General features: G+C 33.1%; 1 protein-coding gene and 2 long non-coding RNA genes across 5 annotated transcripts in view; 1 reads left to right on the top strand and 2 right to left on the bottom strand.

Moving 5' to 3' along the window:
- LOC143249518 (uncharacterized) overlaps nucleotides 1–17,476 on the top strand; it is a 107,935-nt gene that overhangs the window by 51,563 nt on the left and 38,896 nt on the right. The window lies entirely within an intron of this gene.
- The window catches only part of LOC143249517 (uncharacterized), a 140,894-nt gene that overhangs the window by 97,516 nt on the left and 25,902 nt on the right, over nucleotides 1–17,476 (bottom strand). The window lies entirely within an intron of this gene.
- Nucleotides 739–6,593, bottom strand: LOC143249516 (uncharacterized). Of its 2 annotated transcripts, none has more exons than XR_013027809.1 (2): nucleotides 6,527–6,593; nucleotides 739–1,456 (listed from the first exon to the last, which is right to left on the bottom strand). It is a non-coding gene; the product is annotated as an uncharacterized LOC143249516 (long non-coding RNA). The 2 variants fall into 2 exon arrangements; XR_013027810.1 differs by having other exon boundaries at nucleotides 739–6,248; nucleotides 6,527–6,557.

Below are 17,476 nucleotides of genomic sequence, written 5' to 3'. Positions count from 1 at the left end.
GTTATTAATGTTTTTAAATCCATAATGTGTTTTTGAGTTTCAAAAACTACAGATTTTCTTTAATCGTGTAATAATCGAAAGCAGTTTTTAGTGTTTTTAATCTATAGTGTATTAAAGCTCTTTAAATTATATGGCATTCCCCTTTACTGTTAAATAGCCAAAATCTTTTAGTTTTTAACTTGCAATGTGTTATGCTTCGTAAAATATATAACACTGCCATTTATCTTTTAATAACTGAAATGTTTCAGTGTATTTGTAACTGCATAGTATTAGTGCTTTATAAAATATAATACAATATATATGTATAGTATTTCCTTTACATTATCATAAATGAAAATGGTTGTTATTGTTCTATAATTACAGTGTTAGTGCTTCATAAAACATGATATTTCCCTTCACCATTTATAATAATAATAAGATCTTTATTAGTATATTGTGAAACCAAAGTGTGTTATTACGTTAAAAAGGTAGAACAGTTACTGTTTGAATTTTTACACAAAGTTGCACTAGTTGTCCCTAATTTTTAAATGGCAGTCTAAAGAGTAGACAACAGGCCAACATTATTCATCACCAACTATTTAGTTACACTTTACTAGTGAATATTGGAATTGACCATCATCTTATAATGATCCCATGGCTGAGAAAGTGAGCAAGTTTGACGAGGTTTCAATCTCGTGTTCTGCAGATTGCAAGTCAAGTACACTAACCACCAAAGTAAGTAGGACATTTAACGTTATTGTCTCATACATTTTTATTATTAACAAAATGATTCATTTTAACACAGGTCAACTTGTTTAAACAGAAGGCTGAGTATGTTATATTAAAATGATTTTGGATTCTTATGAGTCATTACAATATTAAAGTCCATGTCGTCTACCAGAGGCCGTATACCTTGAAAAAAGCCCTGCAGTACAATTTTCATTGTAAAATGCTTTATTGTAAAGGTGTAATATTAAAGGTACGCCACTGTTTCCTGCATCTTTAAAAAATTCATTTAGTGTATGAAAATAATGATTTCACAATATGAACAATCTGACAATTTGACTGATATGTCTTCGTATGGATGCCATTTCCATCTCCAGTTGCTTGAAGTATGATACTCTTGATCAGGAAGTATACCAAGAAACCTTATCTTGGTGAACCCATACCCTGTTGGTCTCATTTCCAGAAGGAGATCCCACGTAATTATGTTGTGTACTGTACCCTGGGGCTCGTGGGCGGCTTTTGTCATTGAACTTTACATTGATGGCTTCTCATGTTTCACAAAATGCCACACTTTACTTGCTGTAGCTGGGTTTTGCTGCAGGTATTTTCTGGATGTCTCTTCTGTCTAGATTGATCTATCTATATTCCTTTGTTTTCCAATGCTGCTAAGTACAAGGGATGTTCCCCATCTAGCGTGTGAATATTTTACATACCCTATCCAAAACTGAATTTTTTGCTGGCATCACATCACCTATGTAACATCAAACAATAACAAAATGAAATTCCACCATGACTATATCGACAGCTGTTGTCATATGGCTTGATGATTTGCATAATCAAAACCGTTTTAATATAAGATGTCAACCCTGTAGTTATATATGTAAACTTAAACCTACAAAATGTTTGTCAAGCAGAGAGACAAAAACTAAGATGTAAGGATACATAATGTTTTAAAATATAAAAAAAGTGTTAGAAATCGAAAATACATAAGGAAGGATTATTTGATTATATAAAATTTTGTAAAGTGTGAAAAAACATCCATGTACTAATTTTTCTTTAATTTATTCTCAAACTATTTTCTATTAATAGGTCTCACATTTGATTGCATTTGTAACAGTGATATTATCAGTGTCAAGAAATATATTTTGTATTGTTTTACTCTAATAGTTCATCTCCTTAACAGAGTATTAAATAAATGCAATAAATTTAAATAATTGAAATTAAATTTCTTTGTTACAATAAAAAGTACTATATTAATAAAAATTATTTGTAGTTTTTAGCTGCGGCATAGGTGCTCTGTTCTTTGTTGTTGTTTTTTCAAGAACAAACTTTCAGCCTTTAGCTTCATCTCTTGATCGATTTGAGATCTAATTACAGTCGCGGCTATTGAGGGTTGCCTCTTGTTTGATATATATTTTATTAGATTAAAGATTAAAGTTAGTGATGGCCAATGTATCCTTGAAAACAAAGAATATTAGGGTGTGGTATTTAGAAAAGTATTATATTTTAGTTCCCTCTTGGCTTAAAATGACAAACTTAAACACATTTAAGGCTTGTGCTCCACTTGGATAATTTTAGGTTTTTTATACGAGAAGTTGTTGAGAACCTAATTTAGACCTTGTATCTACTTTCTCTAGTAACATTATTGTTTAGAAATGTCTAAACACTACGTCCTTCTTTATTTCACTTGGGAAAACCAATAACGTGGGTAACGCTTGCACATTGAGGGATGATGTAACTGTTGTTGTGAATGTCACACTCTTTCAATCTGGATATAGAAAGATAAGGACAGAGATATATCCTGAGATCTCCAGTGCAAGCATCTATTGTCCAGTGCACTGATTTTCTCATTTGTTTTGAATAAATGAATATTAATTTTCACTTTATTTTAACTTCATGTTCGGTCTCTCTTGATGCTGGAAACTCAGTCGGAATCAGAGAAATTCAACTTAACTCTGACTATTTCTCTTGTTAGTTACAGTTGTTACCCGAAGGGTAAATTAACATAGTTTAAAATTCCATAAGAATCCGTACCAAAAATGGTGTTCAAATGCTTAAAGCTAATGTTGAAATCACATTAATGTTTTGTGTTTTTAACATTTACGCGAGTTTGTTGAAGTACCTAATGCTTTTTATTTTATTTTAAAAGATACGTTCCCCTATTACTTAAGAAGGTGAAAATACTCAGAGTATTTTTTATTACCTTTTCAAGTAGTTTATGATGATATTAGTAAACTGTGAAAGTTAGAAGTTAAATTATATTGTTTAATAACCGACTAAAATATTTGTTGGGAAGATATTCAGGAATATTTTTAAAATTGTTCGTGTAGTTGTCCCGCATTTACTTAAAGCCTTGTGAAAGGGACGTTAACCAATCGTCAGTTAAGGTTAGTACCATAATATATGCTTACTTGCCTAATTTTTTCCACATTTCCTCTGGGACGTGGGTCATATCCAAGAAGAGTGTGGTATTTGTGTTTTATATTTAAGAAAAACTAATTAGACTATTTTATATCCGAATTATTAACCGGATGGAAGGCAGTCTACCATCTACCATTCATGCTAACTGATTGACTGCCATGCTTATACCATTCACACAAACACGAACGTAGCTTAAAGTGGGGAAAATATTTTGTGATTTTCCACGGAAAACAAAATCGGTTCAACAGATGCGAAATTCAAAGCTCTATCGCAATACTAACTAATGCCAGGAGGAACGGTACAGACGTTTGAATAAGTTAACATGAGCTGAGTATCAACCATTCTTTGAATATGTATAATGAGACATCTTCACGACACAAATGAGAGCCGGAATGAGAAGCATCGATAGCAAAATACCTAAAACTGATGCCGAATGGAAATGAGGTTTGATACCTCTCTTAACAAGGGTACCGTTTCATCAAACAAACAGATCGTGTATCATGACTCAAAATAGTGGAAGAGAGCGGACCACGCTCCCAAATGTAGTGTTATTGGAGTTACCTTTATTGGTGGGAAATAAATATTTGCCTAATTAAAATTTCAAGCAGTGACATTAGAAAGTAGCCTGAAATCGATACTTTAAAAACATTATCTAGACTCGAAAGGCACTTCTGACTTTTATACTACAGCGGGCAATTTCTCATGCTTGAAGAAATCGTGCATTATTAATGTATGATATAACTGGATTTTTATCTCTGTAATACTATATATTCATATTTGCAAGAAGTTATAGTTAAGTTGATGGAGTTTTGTTTTATAATAAAATCTATTGATTACTATACAATTGTTGTGAAAATTATATTGTCTTTTGTACTAAAAGATATATTTTTTGTCCATTTGACATAAGCCATTATGTTTCTGAAGTGATTATCTTGATGTAGCTGACGTTCTCACGCAAAAATAGACAATTGGATCTGACACTCGTTACACACGTTGCCATAGCAACTGATATTGTCTCATTGCACTGTAAAATTGCCTAATCTCTCAGCGGTAATTGTACTCTTACCACAGGAAACGGAGGGGATGAAGAGGGAAAGAGAACTGGGGAAGAAAAAGAAAATCACGTGTGAGAGTGTAAGCTTGGCTCAACCAACTCTCTGTTCGTTAGAGTCGAATAACTATCATAATTTCCGGAACTTTCTCATCTGGAAACAACTCTACGAGAAGAACCAGTTGTACTGAAGTTAGTTAGTTACACATGCACAAGTTAGGTTTTAGACACGCATGACACTTTCATTTGATAAATATAATCCATGCATAGATACATAGAGGAAGAAATGAGTGATAAAAAAGAGGAGTGATAGGTTATGCACACACAAAACCGTTAGGGGATATGTACAAACGTGAACACGTATTTTACCGTTGCCTTAAAGTTTTAAGTAAAAATAAGTAAAATAATAAAAAGGGAAAAATATATATCTTCAAATAATCACCACTGTTTGCATTATTCGCCGGCTTAAAAAGAAAAACCATAATTCGTAAAGTTCGCCTCGACTGTATAAACACTCCCTCAAGCGCACTAAGCAAGCTGTTTTACAGCAAACACAGCTAACAACATATCGATTACTCAAGTGTAGGCTAAGCACTCGTAAGATTTAAGACACATATAAGCAGAAAGAACCATCTCTTTAGGGCAACCCAACTATAATAACCTAATTATAATTTTCTCGGGTAAAAGTGATTGAGCCACCATAGTTCTTGTTTATAACGATAGTTAGGCCCAACTGAAATATAAAATAAACAAAACACTGAGATGTATTTGTTAGATTAAATCATATTATAGACTACTAAGCTAACTGTTTAAGTCTAAAATTCTAGCCTGTTTTCATTACTAGTTAAATATTTTTCAAGTAGATTTTAATGTCATTTCATTAAATCATACCAGTGGCTCAAATCTTCTGAGCGAGATAAACATCGTGAGATATTCAGATTACAACATAAAATTCCGCTAACAACGAGGCTACGCAGCTAATGGAACAATATAATCCAGTCATTTCAATTAATAGCTTATGAACGGTATAATTACGTTAACTATATTTATTACTGGTCTGATTTTGTTTAGGTCTGATCTGTATAAGCAACTTGCTCTGATAACTAAACTTAATTATTAAACTAGAACAGTTTCTCTTGTCGAGCTTTACGTGATCTTCAGAGATGCAGTCTTTGGTTATAGAACACGGTTTCCAGTCGTTTAGACTCGTGGCTCTCCTGTTAATTCAGATAAACATCCGGGGCCATTCACTTCCTCTGTTTAGAGAGTACACATATGCGTTCTACATTTTCCAAAATTATCCCTTATTCAGGGAGTTAGTTACACATTTTCTACTCTCCCCCTCCATCCCATGACTAGTTGGTTTTAATGCACACACCCCTCACTTTCAGAACTTGTAGGGTTTCCTAAACACCACATGTTAGATATTCTAAACCCACATAACTAAACATTTATACTCTTTCAGATAACATTACAGTTATTAGAAATACATTGATTTAAACATATTTTTAACATTCACAAATAGTATTTATAACATTACAAGTGTAATAATTAATAGCACCGAAATAATGACAAGAATGTTATTAATTTCATTATGTTAATACTTGAGTGGTTTACCAAGCGAAACGAATAAAAATAATTTTAAAACTACAATAGCTTCTAACAATGTGTATACATTATGAATTTGACATACAGGTCTAGAACAACTGTTGTATTCATGCTACCGTGATCGTTTTCAACAAAGGTGATGATTCACCGACTCCTTTTCACTACGAAATTTAACCCGTAAAAATAGTACTTTACAGAGGAATTTTAAACGCGCATGCGACACTTTTTGCCACTTGGGTGAATGTCCGGGAATATATAGACAGCCCCTTCATGTCATCTGTTTTCACATTATGTAACTTAATATATATATATATATATATATAAGCAAAAGTAAAGGGCTTTACTTAAATAATATTAGTACAATAATTAAATATACTTTCTGATCTTCGTCTTTTATCGGAAAATCGTATCTCATTTTCAAATAAATCGGTTTCGTTACTTCCAGTGGTACAAGTCAATAAACCTAAGTAACGTACAGAAATGAATATAAAAGTATCAAGCCTCCAGTTACATTTCATATCATATATAACTTACAAAAATTTGAAATGAGGTCAAGAATGGTCAAATAAATAAATAAAATCTATAAATAATATTAAAACATCAAAATTCAATCATTATCTTAATAAACAGAAATATTTATCCTTAATTAGTATCTAATTATAAAATCATTCCAAAATAAAATTACGAACGAGTATTTGATTTTTAAATATTCTTCTAAATGTAGTTTTGTCTTGTACTCACTCAATTATAGTTGACTGCAAACCTATTGTTCAAGTTTGTTGAATTGCAAAATACCACCTCGCCCTCTGTTGGATATTATAATTGTAACTCAAACATATTTCAAAAAATAACCTCCTATTTTTTTAAATTTTACAATACCAAAATGGAAACAAATGGAAATTCGGGTTTTTAAAGCTGTTAAAATTGTTTAAATGTAGAAAAATACATATTTATTTATAGACAGTATTTTTAGAACATATCTATGTAAATTCCCTGATAACCCTCGATTTAATTTTAATAAAACATATATTCTCAGATATGACGTATTTTAGAAGATAAAGTACTTTGTTAGCATTATAGTTAAATTTATTATTAAAAATAAATTCACTTTAGAACTTAAAACATTATTTCTATTTCACAAGTAATTCGTATAACAAGTTAGGCAATTTTTTCTTTCGCATGCAGAACCACCATTATATCAAATTTTGATGTTTTTTTTATCTTCCTTCTTTGTATTAAGAAGTCTTTAGAATTTTGAAGGTCGTTTCCTACTGTAAATAGCATTGTCAAACAGAAGTAACGCTTAGATTTGTGTTTTGAGACTATGTTGTAACTCCAGTAATATATACAAATCCATGTCATACTTTTAAACACATTTCATTCAGTAAGAACAATGTTCGCCTATTTAGCTTTTATATATCAGTATTTTGTCTTTTGTTTCTTAATGTTCAGAATTACCTGCAGCTTAGACCTAATTGTAGTTGATGTAGGCAGGCCTTTAGTGCGTGCGGCCTGTGTTCTTCCTGGTTCTTAAAATTGGATGTTTTGCTTTGTAAATTCCCATCTCAAAAGGTCATTAGTTTATTACGCTATGTAATAAAATTTTTACTTTTTCTTGTTCCTGGGCAGAAAGTGTTATTTTCCAATTGCTTATACCTAAAGTAAATGGAAAAGACCTATTTTTCTCTTCAAAATTTGCTTTTGTGACCAAGGAGTGTATAACGAAAACAGATGGTAGACTATATTTGGGGACTGATACGTGAAATGGTTTACGTTACAGTCGCAAATCTCGATAAACTACTCACTTCTAAATATTTTTGTATAACTTTAGCATAAATACATGTAAATCTTGACGCATATGTTGCTTTATTCAGACCTTATGTAAATGAAAATGTGCAAATTTGCCCGTTTTTACATAGAAAATAAGTTAATTTCTAAATTTCGTTATCCAGGTCACAAAAGCAAAGTTTGAAGTGAATAATGGCCATTTTCTGTACTTTTACATCATAAACAATTAAGAAATAACACATACTATACAGGAAGAAAATTTGTGTTACATAGTGTTATCAGATCTTATTCATATAGGCCTAACCTACACACCACATTCTTTCTTGTTTCTAATTCTATGATATTTATTAGGTTTGAGTACATGATAATATATTCAATATCAAATTAAAAAAGCCGGACCAGTTAATTTGCCGATATCAAATTATATTATCATTATCTGAAGTGTAGCGTTAGCATTCTTTTTCACCTAATGGACCTTAAGCCTAAACTGCTGTTGGTTGAAAATTATATAAACTGCTAGTTATCGACCTAAAATATAGTGCTATATACATAAAATTCAATAAGCATGAAGTAGCAAAATCCATAGTGTGTCATTTCATGAAACTTAAATTTGAGCACCTTTAAAACCAGCCATTTCTTTCAACTTTAGTTTGAAAATCAGTAAACACTGTATGAACCTTGCTCGAATTGTACACTCAGACTTGTTTGCTTCAAAGTTATTAAACTTACTTTTGTTTCATTCTTCCACTGCGGAAAGTAATTTGAAAGATTTCAAAAATGTTATTATGTCACTTCTTTCACTGAGTGAAATCACACGTAACAGATTTGTGGCGACTTTGTTTCATCGCATAACCTTTTTATTTTGTGTAGTTCATTTTCAATAAACGTGTATATACAATATATATATCTTACTTCCTCTCTGTATAATTTATTTTTTGTGTTATATCAACAGTTGACGATCTCCTTTCTGACAAAGATACGTGATTTCGTGTTGCTTTGTCTGATACCGCCAATTTAACCTTAGCGCTTGTCACAGTTTACTAGCCAGATTCGGTATCGCTTGCTTGCTGCCTCGTGATGGACGGCGCTGTTCACTCAATAGGATTTTCTGGACCACTGCTCACTTCATGGAACGAGCTATTACTTCTTCCCCCACGTCAGAAGGGGATAGGAAATGTTCTCAGAACACCGAAACGGTTGAGTGGTTTAATGTTACAATTCATCCTGTATAACAGCGGTCTTCTTTCTTCACCTGTACCTACTTCATTCATTGTTTTTCAAAGCTACGATTCCCATATCATGATTTTTTACTTGTTTCTTTTAACGAACGTTTTGCCACTTAAAACATTTATCAGTAGCACTTATTAATAAAAGGTTTCGAAGTTTCTATGACCAATATTACGGAATACTCGTATTAGCAATCTGTTTGCTATTTTTACGTCTCAGAACTCTAATTAATATTCATTTGAACCCACTAAACATTAATGGTTATTATATATAATTAAACGCCATGTTTAACATTCAATTGGCAAGACTCAACATTATCTAAAATGAGTTCTACCTTGTTTTGTAACATTCTTACTAATATTATTGGTATTACTGTAACATGAAGAAAATCTGAGGTATGGTTAAGGTCAAGAAGCTGATGATGATCCCTAGGGATGTACTTATCACATATTCTAATACAAATACTTAATCTTAGTCAACAACTTAAGAAGATATTAAAATCAGTGAGTCACTCCCCTCAGCCTGGAATCGTATCTTTTGAGGATGCCACGCGTGATCTACTGGTTAGGTTGCTGTACCATGGGTCGAAATGACTAGAGTTCGAGTCACGACATGGAGCTGAACATATTTCATATTTTCAGCTGTGGGAGCATTATAATGGAGAAAGCCAACCCCTTATTCGATTAAGAGTAGCTACGTAGGCAATAGATGCTGTTAGTGTTGATTGTCTTCCCATAGTAAGCACTTCTAAACTAGAGATGAGTTTGCCTTAATCTTAGGGGTCATGTTTCAAATAAGGTACCGCTTTGGTTGAAGATAATAAACACATACACACACACACAAAACTTGTAATTTTATTGTCAGCTATTTGTGCACGTGTATAGAGTGTTATGAAAAATGTTGTTTTAATATCAAAAATATAATATGCGTCAAGCGCAGATAGCCCTCGAGTAGCTTTGCGCGAAATTCAAAAAACAAAACAAATATGCATCAAGAAGGTAAGTTCTTTTATCCCACAGAAAAGTGATTATAATACGCACAACTGCAATTTTTTCCCTCATACTTTCTTAATTAATTTGTTTATAGAACACAAAAATAGAGTCTCTAGTGTTGTTTTTGCTTATATAAATTCTACCGAGGTAACGACATGCAGTTTTGATTGAATAACTTTTCAGACAATGACTTGTGGCAGGTAAAATTGAAGTAAAACATCTACTGCCAAGTGTTACTCTAATTTATATTCTGCGTAATTTTCAGTTACGCCTTTTGTTTTTATTTAGAGCCTTCTGAGTTATTTACTATGCTGTTGGGCCCAGCATGGTCAAGCGTATTAAGGCATGCGACTCGTAATCTGAGGGTCGCGGGTTCGCATCCCCGTCGCGCCAAGCATGCTCGCCCTTTCAGCCGTGGGGGCATTATAATGTGACGATCAATCCCACTAGTCATTGGTAAAAGAGTAGCCCAAGAGTTGGCGGTGGGTGGTGATGACTAGCTGCCTTCCCTCTAGTCTTACACTGCTAAATTAGGGACGGCTAGCACAGATAGCCCTCGAGTAGTTTTGTGCGAAATTCAAAAACAAACAAAAAACTAAACAAACTATGTTGTTTTTTAAAATTATAAATAAGTCTATAATGTGTAAAAACACTTACACAGAAAGCACTATGTGTAAATTTTGATTTTTTTAAATAACATGTCCTTGGCATACAGAGTAACAAAAAAAGGTTTAGTAGTTCAGCTAGGCCGTGTAGTGATCAAATTGGTTGGCTATTACAGTCCACAAAGTTCTTATGTATCGCAGACTTTCTAATTGTTCAACTATTTTACAAAGGCTTACCAATCAATTTATGCTAGAACAACAAACTTTACATTATGCGTAAGTGTGTGCTTTTAAGCTTAACAAAAGCAACAAAATACGTTCGGCATTCTCAGTAACTCACCTTATAATTTGTGTGATTCGGAACTACGCGTGTATGGTTTTACATTACAACTAGCAATAGTAACATTATCGAAAATACGTTAGTTTCATTTGGAATGACTGCAAATGGAGCAATGTATTTATTTTTGTTGTCGTTAAAATTAATTAATAAGCCAATAATGACCAAAGGAAGAAAACGACTTACATATTCATACAAATGAGTAGTAGAGAATAATATATGACTATTCTACAAGTAAATAACATAAATGTGGTTAATGTTCTTACTGAAAATTACAAATTTAGTCTTTTTTTTTTTAATAGCACAAGAAAATTAGGGCACGAAAGAAATGGTTGTGAGTTATAAACATATGTCGTTATTGTATTTTCCTTTTACATATGGGGCCTGGCATGGCCTAGCGCGTTAAGGCGTGCGCTTCGTAATCTGAGGGTCGCGGTTTCGCGCCCGAGTCGCGCCAAACATGCTCGCCCTCCCAGCCGTGGGGGCGTTATAATGTGACAGTCAATCCCACTATTCGTTGTTAAAAAGAGTAGCCCAAGAGTTGGCGGTGGGTGGTGATAACTAGCTGCCTTCCCTCTAGTCTTACACTGCTAAATTAGGGACGGCTAGCACAGATAGCCCTCGAGTAGCTTTGTGCGAAATTCCAAAAACCAACCAAACCAACCTTTTACATAATTCTCTATAATCTATTCGCAATGATTATTTTTCTATCTTAATAAGCTTCACGAGGACAAACAGAGATTACCAACATTCTGATTTTTAATGGTATGTCTAAGCTCTTGTATACAAATAAAAGTAAGCCTAAAACGAATTCGTTATACGTTACGTTAGGTAATATATTTAGCTTATTAGGAAGTCGATACTAAGACTAAATAGCCACTTCTTTTTGAAAAGTATTTCCATATATTAAAAACTTCTTTCTGTAGTTGTTCGTAACTTTATTTGATTTGTTTTCGCAATGAAAACAGAATGGCTGCTTAAATGATTATTTCTGTCTAAAACACTAGAGGTAGAATTACATGAATATTCTATTTGGAATAAATACAAATATTCTTATACATATTATTAAGACTTACATGATATGTTTTTGCTTAATTTCGTTCAGGCAAGTAATTTTCACGTTCATGTTACGATTTATTTTATACACATAGTCCAAATTAAAAGTAATTTAAGAATGCTCGATAATAAAATTTTAGTATATGACTTTACTTATTGAAAAATTAAAAAATGAATAGACAGTATGACGTAATCGTTTTTCAGCCCTTCAAGAAGTCCAGTTTACTTAGTTAATATAATGACAGCTAAAACCAGCTGGTCTTGTGATGACCGAAGTCATGAATTTGTTTTGTGTTTTACTGTTTGACTCCAAGAGTTTCTTGTTACTCTTCATTTAATCAATTGAAATTTTGAATTTCATAAAGATTGATCGAAACTGATTTTTGTAATAAATTTCCGCTTACTGTGAGGTGATATCGATTTTCAAAACGTATGATAACTAAGTTTAGATGTATCTGTGTAAATGATTTGTGCACCTTTCTTGTTGGCAACTGTCGAAGAATACAGAAGTTTAAAACGCAACCCTTCTAGTGATTTCTTTAAAATTATGTTTTAAGTTTAAAAATTATGCGGACTTAAAAACACATCTTAGGCGTTTCGTAAGGTTATTCAGGGAACATGCCCAACACATAGGTAGCAGAAGATATGGGCCACCTTATTTATTTGCTATGTCACCTGTAACTATTCTATTCGAAACTAAATCAGCGACGTTGCAAGATAATTATACACAGGTCTCTATTTCCTGTTCGAAGGGGAATTTGCTACAGGATCAAAACTGTAGAGGCATATGCCCCCAGTGCCTCATGTTCTGCCACCTATGTTGAGAGAAGAAGCCAGTTGTTCCTGGGGTATTGAAAAGTCTGTAGTGTCGCTGTATAATTGCGAATGTGCTATACTTAGAGGTGACTTTAGGGTAGGGTTCGTGTACAAATAGATAGTTGAAACAACTTACTCTACATATAACAATTATTGAAGAGGTACTTTGCATGAGTAATTTATAAATTGCTCATACGAACTGTGTTTTGTTTCCACAAGGTAATAGCAGGGAATAATTCAAAACCTGCATAAATAGCAGCTAAAAAAAGCAAAGCTCAAATCTGCAAAGTTGTAGCTTTCTGAAGCTTAACCAATCATTTTCAAAAGACAATTAACATACCTCTCCACCTACTAGGGCGGTCGGCTCACGGGTTCGAATCTTCGTCTCACCAAACATGCTTTCTTTTCAGCCATGGGTGTGTTCTAATGTGACAAACAACTTTACTATTCGTTTATAAAAGAATATCCCGCAAGATGGCACTGGGTGGTAATAGTTAGCTGTCTTTTCTCTAATTTATCACTGCTAAATTAGAGATGGCTAGCGCAATTAGCTTTCGAATAGCTTTTCACGAAATTCAAAACAAACCAAAGCAATTAATATTTACCTATACATAAACGTCCATTGAGCACTTGACTCTGTCAGGACTTATGATCAAACCTATGACCACGATCATGTGGTTCTGCATATACATAGTACAATAATCATCGATGAGGCCCACAACATGTTCACATTACGTTGGGTAACAATTATATAATAAAAGAATGATATTTTAAAATTCTGACAGTACAGAATCTGCCAAAAATAATGTAAAATGGGGATATTCTAAAGGTTAAAGAAGATTTTGTAGTATTAAGTATAATATAAAAAAATAAAAACGTTTAAATTCAAAATATAGGGCAATCAAATAATGTTGATAATCCTGCCTTCAAAAAAACACAAACAAAATTTATCAAGAAAACCCGATGAGAAGATAATAAACACACTCCATCATAACTGTAATTTATAAAAATATTTATTATCAACTATGTAACAAAACTAAAAAATAAGTCGAGGTCCTAAAAATGCTCCAGATTCATGCCGACACAGCTGAGATTGAAACAACCTGGGTGAACTTTGAAAATGAAAAACAAGTATATTACTATTGAGAACAGCATTGAAATGGGTACTCAAGAATATACGTTCGTAAAGGAAAAGAAATCTTAGAGTAATAAATCAAACCCGAGAATTATTTAACAGACCGGTGCCACATTCTATCCAATAGCCAGAAATGGAGCAAACAGAGATGAATTAATTTGTTTTCATATAGATATAACAAAATATTATTGATTCAAATAATCAATTATTAAATTGTTTTTAATATTATCCAATGTTTAATTTTTTGCTTGAAAAGTACAGTAATATATCTTAGAGCATTTCTTCTATTCTCAAAACACTATTTTGTAATAAAACCTTTAGTATTTTAGCATAATCATAATTTATTTCTCTCTTGTATAGTTCTGTACACTTGAGTTTCTGATGTAGCCGAGGACACAAAAAATGTGGTATTATACATGTGAACACTCTTGTTCATTCTGTATAGAATGGTTCTATCTAATACTTGCCAAAATACGGTGTAACGGTGAAAAATTAAAAAGCTGCTAATATTTGATCAAATTCATTACTTTTATCATACTGTGTTCGCAAAAATGTAATTACAAACATTACTTTGTAGTCAGTAAGTAATGCGCAGACGAAGATGTTAAATCGGTTATTTACAAGAAATGTTTCCTTAGTGTGGAATAAAATATAAATAATTTTTAGAATAATTAGTATCAAAGGTTAGAAGTGCCCTCTATAAACAGTTGTATAACACATTTTATCCAAAACCATCAAGTTGTTTTACTTATATGACTTATAATGTACTTTGTACTTTAGTTCCGTTCTTAGAAACAAAAACTGACTACGTTAAACGTGTTACAGTCCCTGCAATGGCAGATTGGTATACCTGCGGACTTCCACCACAAGTAACAGGTTTCGATGTCCGTGGTGTATGGAGCACAGATAACCTTAACTACAAACAAACCGTATATTGTTCTTCAACGTATTGTTTTTAACAGTTGAAAAATTAACTAAAATAACTAAAAATAAATATTAATAACTAAAAATCTATTATTTTACTTTTCGTACTTTTAAGCCACTTTAGTCCATGGCTGTTTTATATATATTTTTTTTTCTTTTGATATAAAAAATGTCAGGAAGTAATAGCACTCCCAGTTATAGTATTACTTTATCAGGGGAGGCCTGGCATGGCCAGGTGGTTAAGGCACTCGATCCGTAATCCGAGGGTCGCGGGTTCTAATCCCCATCACGCCAAACATGCTTGCCCTTTCAGCTGTGGTGGCGTAATAATGTAACGCCCAATCCCACTATTCGTTGGTAAAAGAGTAGCCCAATAGTTGGCGGTAGGTAATGATGACTAGCTGCCTTCCCTCTAGTCTTACACTACTAAATTAGGGACGACTAGTGCAGATATCCCTCGTGTAGCTTTGCGCGAAATTCAAAACAAACAAACAAACTTTATCAGGACATAAAACAGACAGACAGGCATTACCTCACAGGCTGTAGGTTTTCCAACATCTTTCGTCAGGACATTTTACTAAGAAAAAGATAATAAGCACCTCGAAACAGTGAAGCTAGCTTTGTTATGTTGCTATTAGGAATAGAAACATAGCTGTCAGTTTCAACTGGATGTATGTCATCACCCCTAGTGAGTAACAAAAAAGTTCGATAATCAATAGCTCGGTGAGCGATATCCTTTTTCATAAAGCTCACCCTCATTCACAGTTGCTGAGTCACCCACATAATACAGTATGAGTACCTCCTGTTGTCAAAACAGCTGTGTTAACATGAAAGAACTAGATTATTTCATCTTTGAAAATTCCTGTAACAAGACATCTAGGCTGCCAAAATGTAATACAGAGGTTATAAAATACATGTATGTATGTATGTATATATATATATGTGATATTATGTAATAATTTCAATCTACTTGAACCAATAACAACACTCGTTGACTGTCATCTGTACCAGTGTTTTTTCTTTTCAATTAATGTTTTGTTTGTTTTTACATATGTGCGCAAGAGACCCTCCCCGTCGACTTCGCGGTTAGTTTGCGGACGTATAGCACTAAAAATCTGGCTTCGATACCTGCAATGGGCAAAACACAGATTGTACCTTGTATAGCTTTGCAGTTAAAAACAAACAAAATTATTGTACAACAAGTTTAATAAAGGTTATTGTATATCTTTACTAAATATGTATTTCACATTAAAACCGAGAGATAATAAGGGATTCGACTGTTTCTAAACACTACTTTCGGCTCCTTCCACCCACCACCCCTACATATATAGTTGAAAATTGATTTGGTTTTAGAACAACGTTACAGCTCCATGTAAAACATGATGGAGTTCATCACTGAATTTTTCAAAATGTCAATTATATTATTTTCCGGACCTAATGAAGAATATATTGACAAATATTCTACGTAACTTTTGTATATTTATGAAGATACAGACTTACTAAAGGAGACAGGAAATGGTTACATGGTGGATTAATTCAAATATTTGTAAAGTATGTCATTGGTACATGAGATTAATTTGCGTTATTTTAACACTGTCCTTTGAAACTGTTTCTTAACACTCATATTCCTCTACATTAACGTTCAAATCTTCAGTTATTGTGCAAAGAAATTCTTAAGCCTGCTACTGGCCCGGCATGGCCAAGTGTGTTAAGGCATTCGACTCGTAATCCGAGGATCGCGGGTTCGAATCCCGATCGCATCAAACATGCTCGCCCTTTCAGCCGTGGGGACGTTATAATGTAACGGTCAATCCCACTATTCGTTGGTAAAAGAGTAGCCCAAGAGTTGGCGATGGGTGGTGATGACTAGCTGCCTTCCCTCGAGTCTTACACTGCTAAATTAGGGACGGCTAGCACAGATAGCCCTCGAGTAGTTTTGTGCGAAATTCAAAAACAAACAAACAAAGCCTGCTACTGTAATAAACCCATTTTAACTTTCTTTCCAACCTTACTAGTGTAATATGCCCACTTTATCCGTTACAGGTAGAAGTTTCAGTTTTGTTTCCACAAAAAAGGTTTCCACATTCATAAATAATGAATGATTATTTATTCATTCTATAATAATATATCAGTTCTCTTTCCCTGTCGTAATAAACGCAAAAACAAAGATTATTTCTCTCAACTTTGTCGAATCGATAAAAGCCTTGAAATACTTTACTTTTAAGACATATCCCCAGGTTACCTATTAACCGTTTTTTTCAGATTTGGCATAATACTAAAAAATGATGATGTTCTACGAAACATTTGATTTGTTAGCTCCTACATAACGTGATCAGTAATATAGTTTATACTTAACACCCGGCAGCACACAATACCACTTTCTTATCTTTCCTACTCGAATTTCTTTTTGCTCTTTCACAGTGATGTATAATAGGTTGCTGTACGTGTCTTTTCCTTGCATTTCTGCTGCGCTCGTTTACTGCTTTGTATTTCAGGCTGATTTATCCCCGTCGCTTCATTTTGCGACTTCCTTACAACAAAAGCTTAGAGGTTTAGTAGGCCCTCAGGAGAGATACATTAATATTAATCAGCTTACTGATAATTTAAGTCCTTCCATATATCAAACGGAATGATATAAACTTTTAACTACATTTAAAAACACGAAAAACTTATAACAGTCATTTGTTGTTTTTTAATTTTTTTTACAACGAGTTTACATCCTTTCATTCAAAAAGTAGCTTTAAAACATTACTTACACAAAGACAGCCAAGCTTTAAAACACTTATAATAAAATTTGGGTTCACGGTAATG

This window comes from Tachypleus tridentatus, chromosome 4 (genome assembly GCF_004210375.1).
Source record: "Tachypleus tridentatus isolate NWPU-2018 chromosome 4, ASM421037v1, whole genome shotgun sequence".
Taxonomy (NCBI): Eukaryota; Metazoa; Arthropoda; class Merostomata; order Xiphosura; family Limulidae; genus Tachypleus; species Tachypleus tridentatus.
This window is presented reverse-complemented; position numbering and strand designations above follow the sequence as displayed.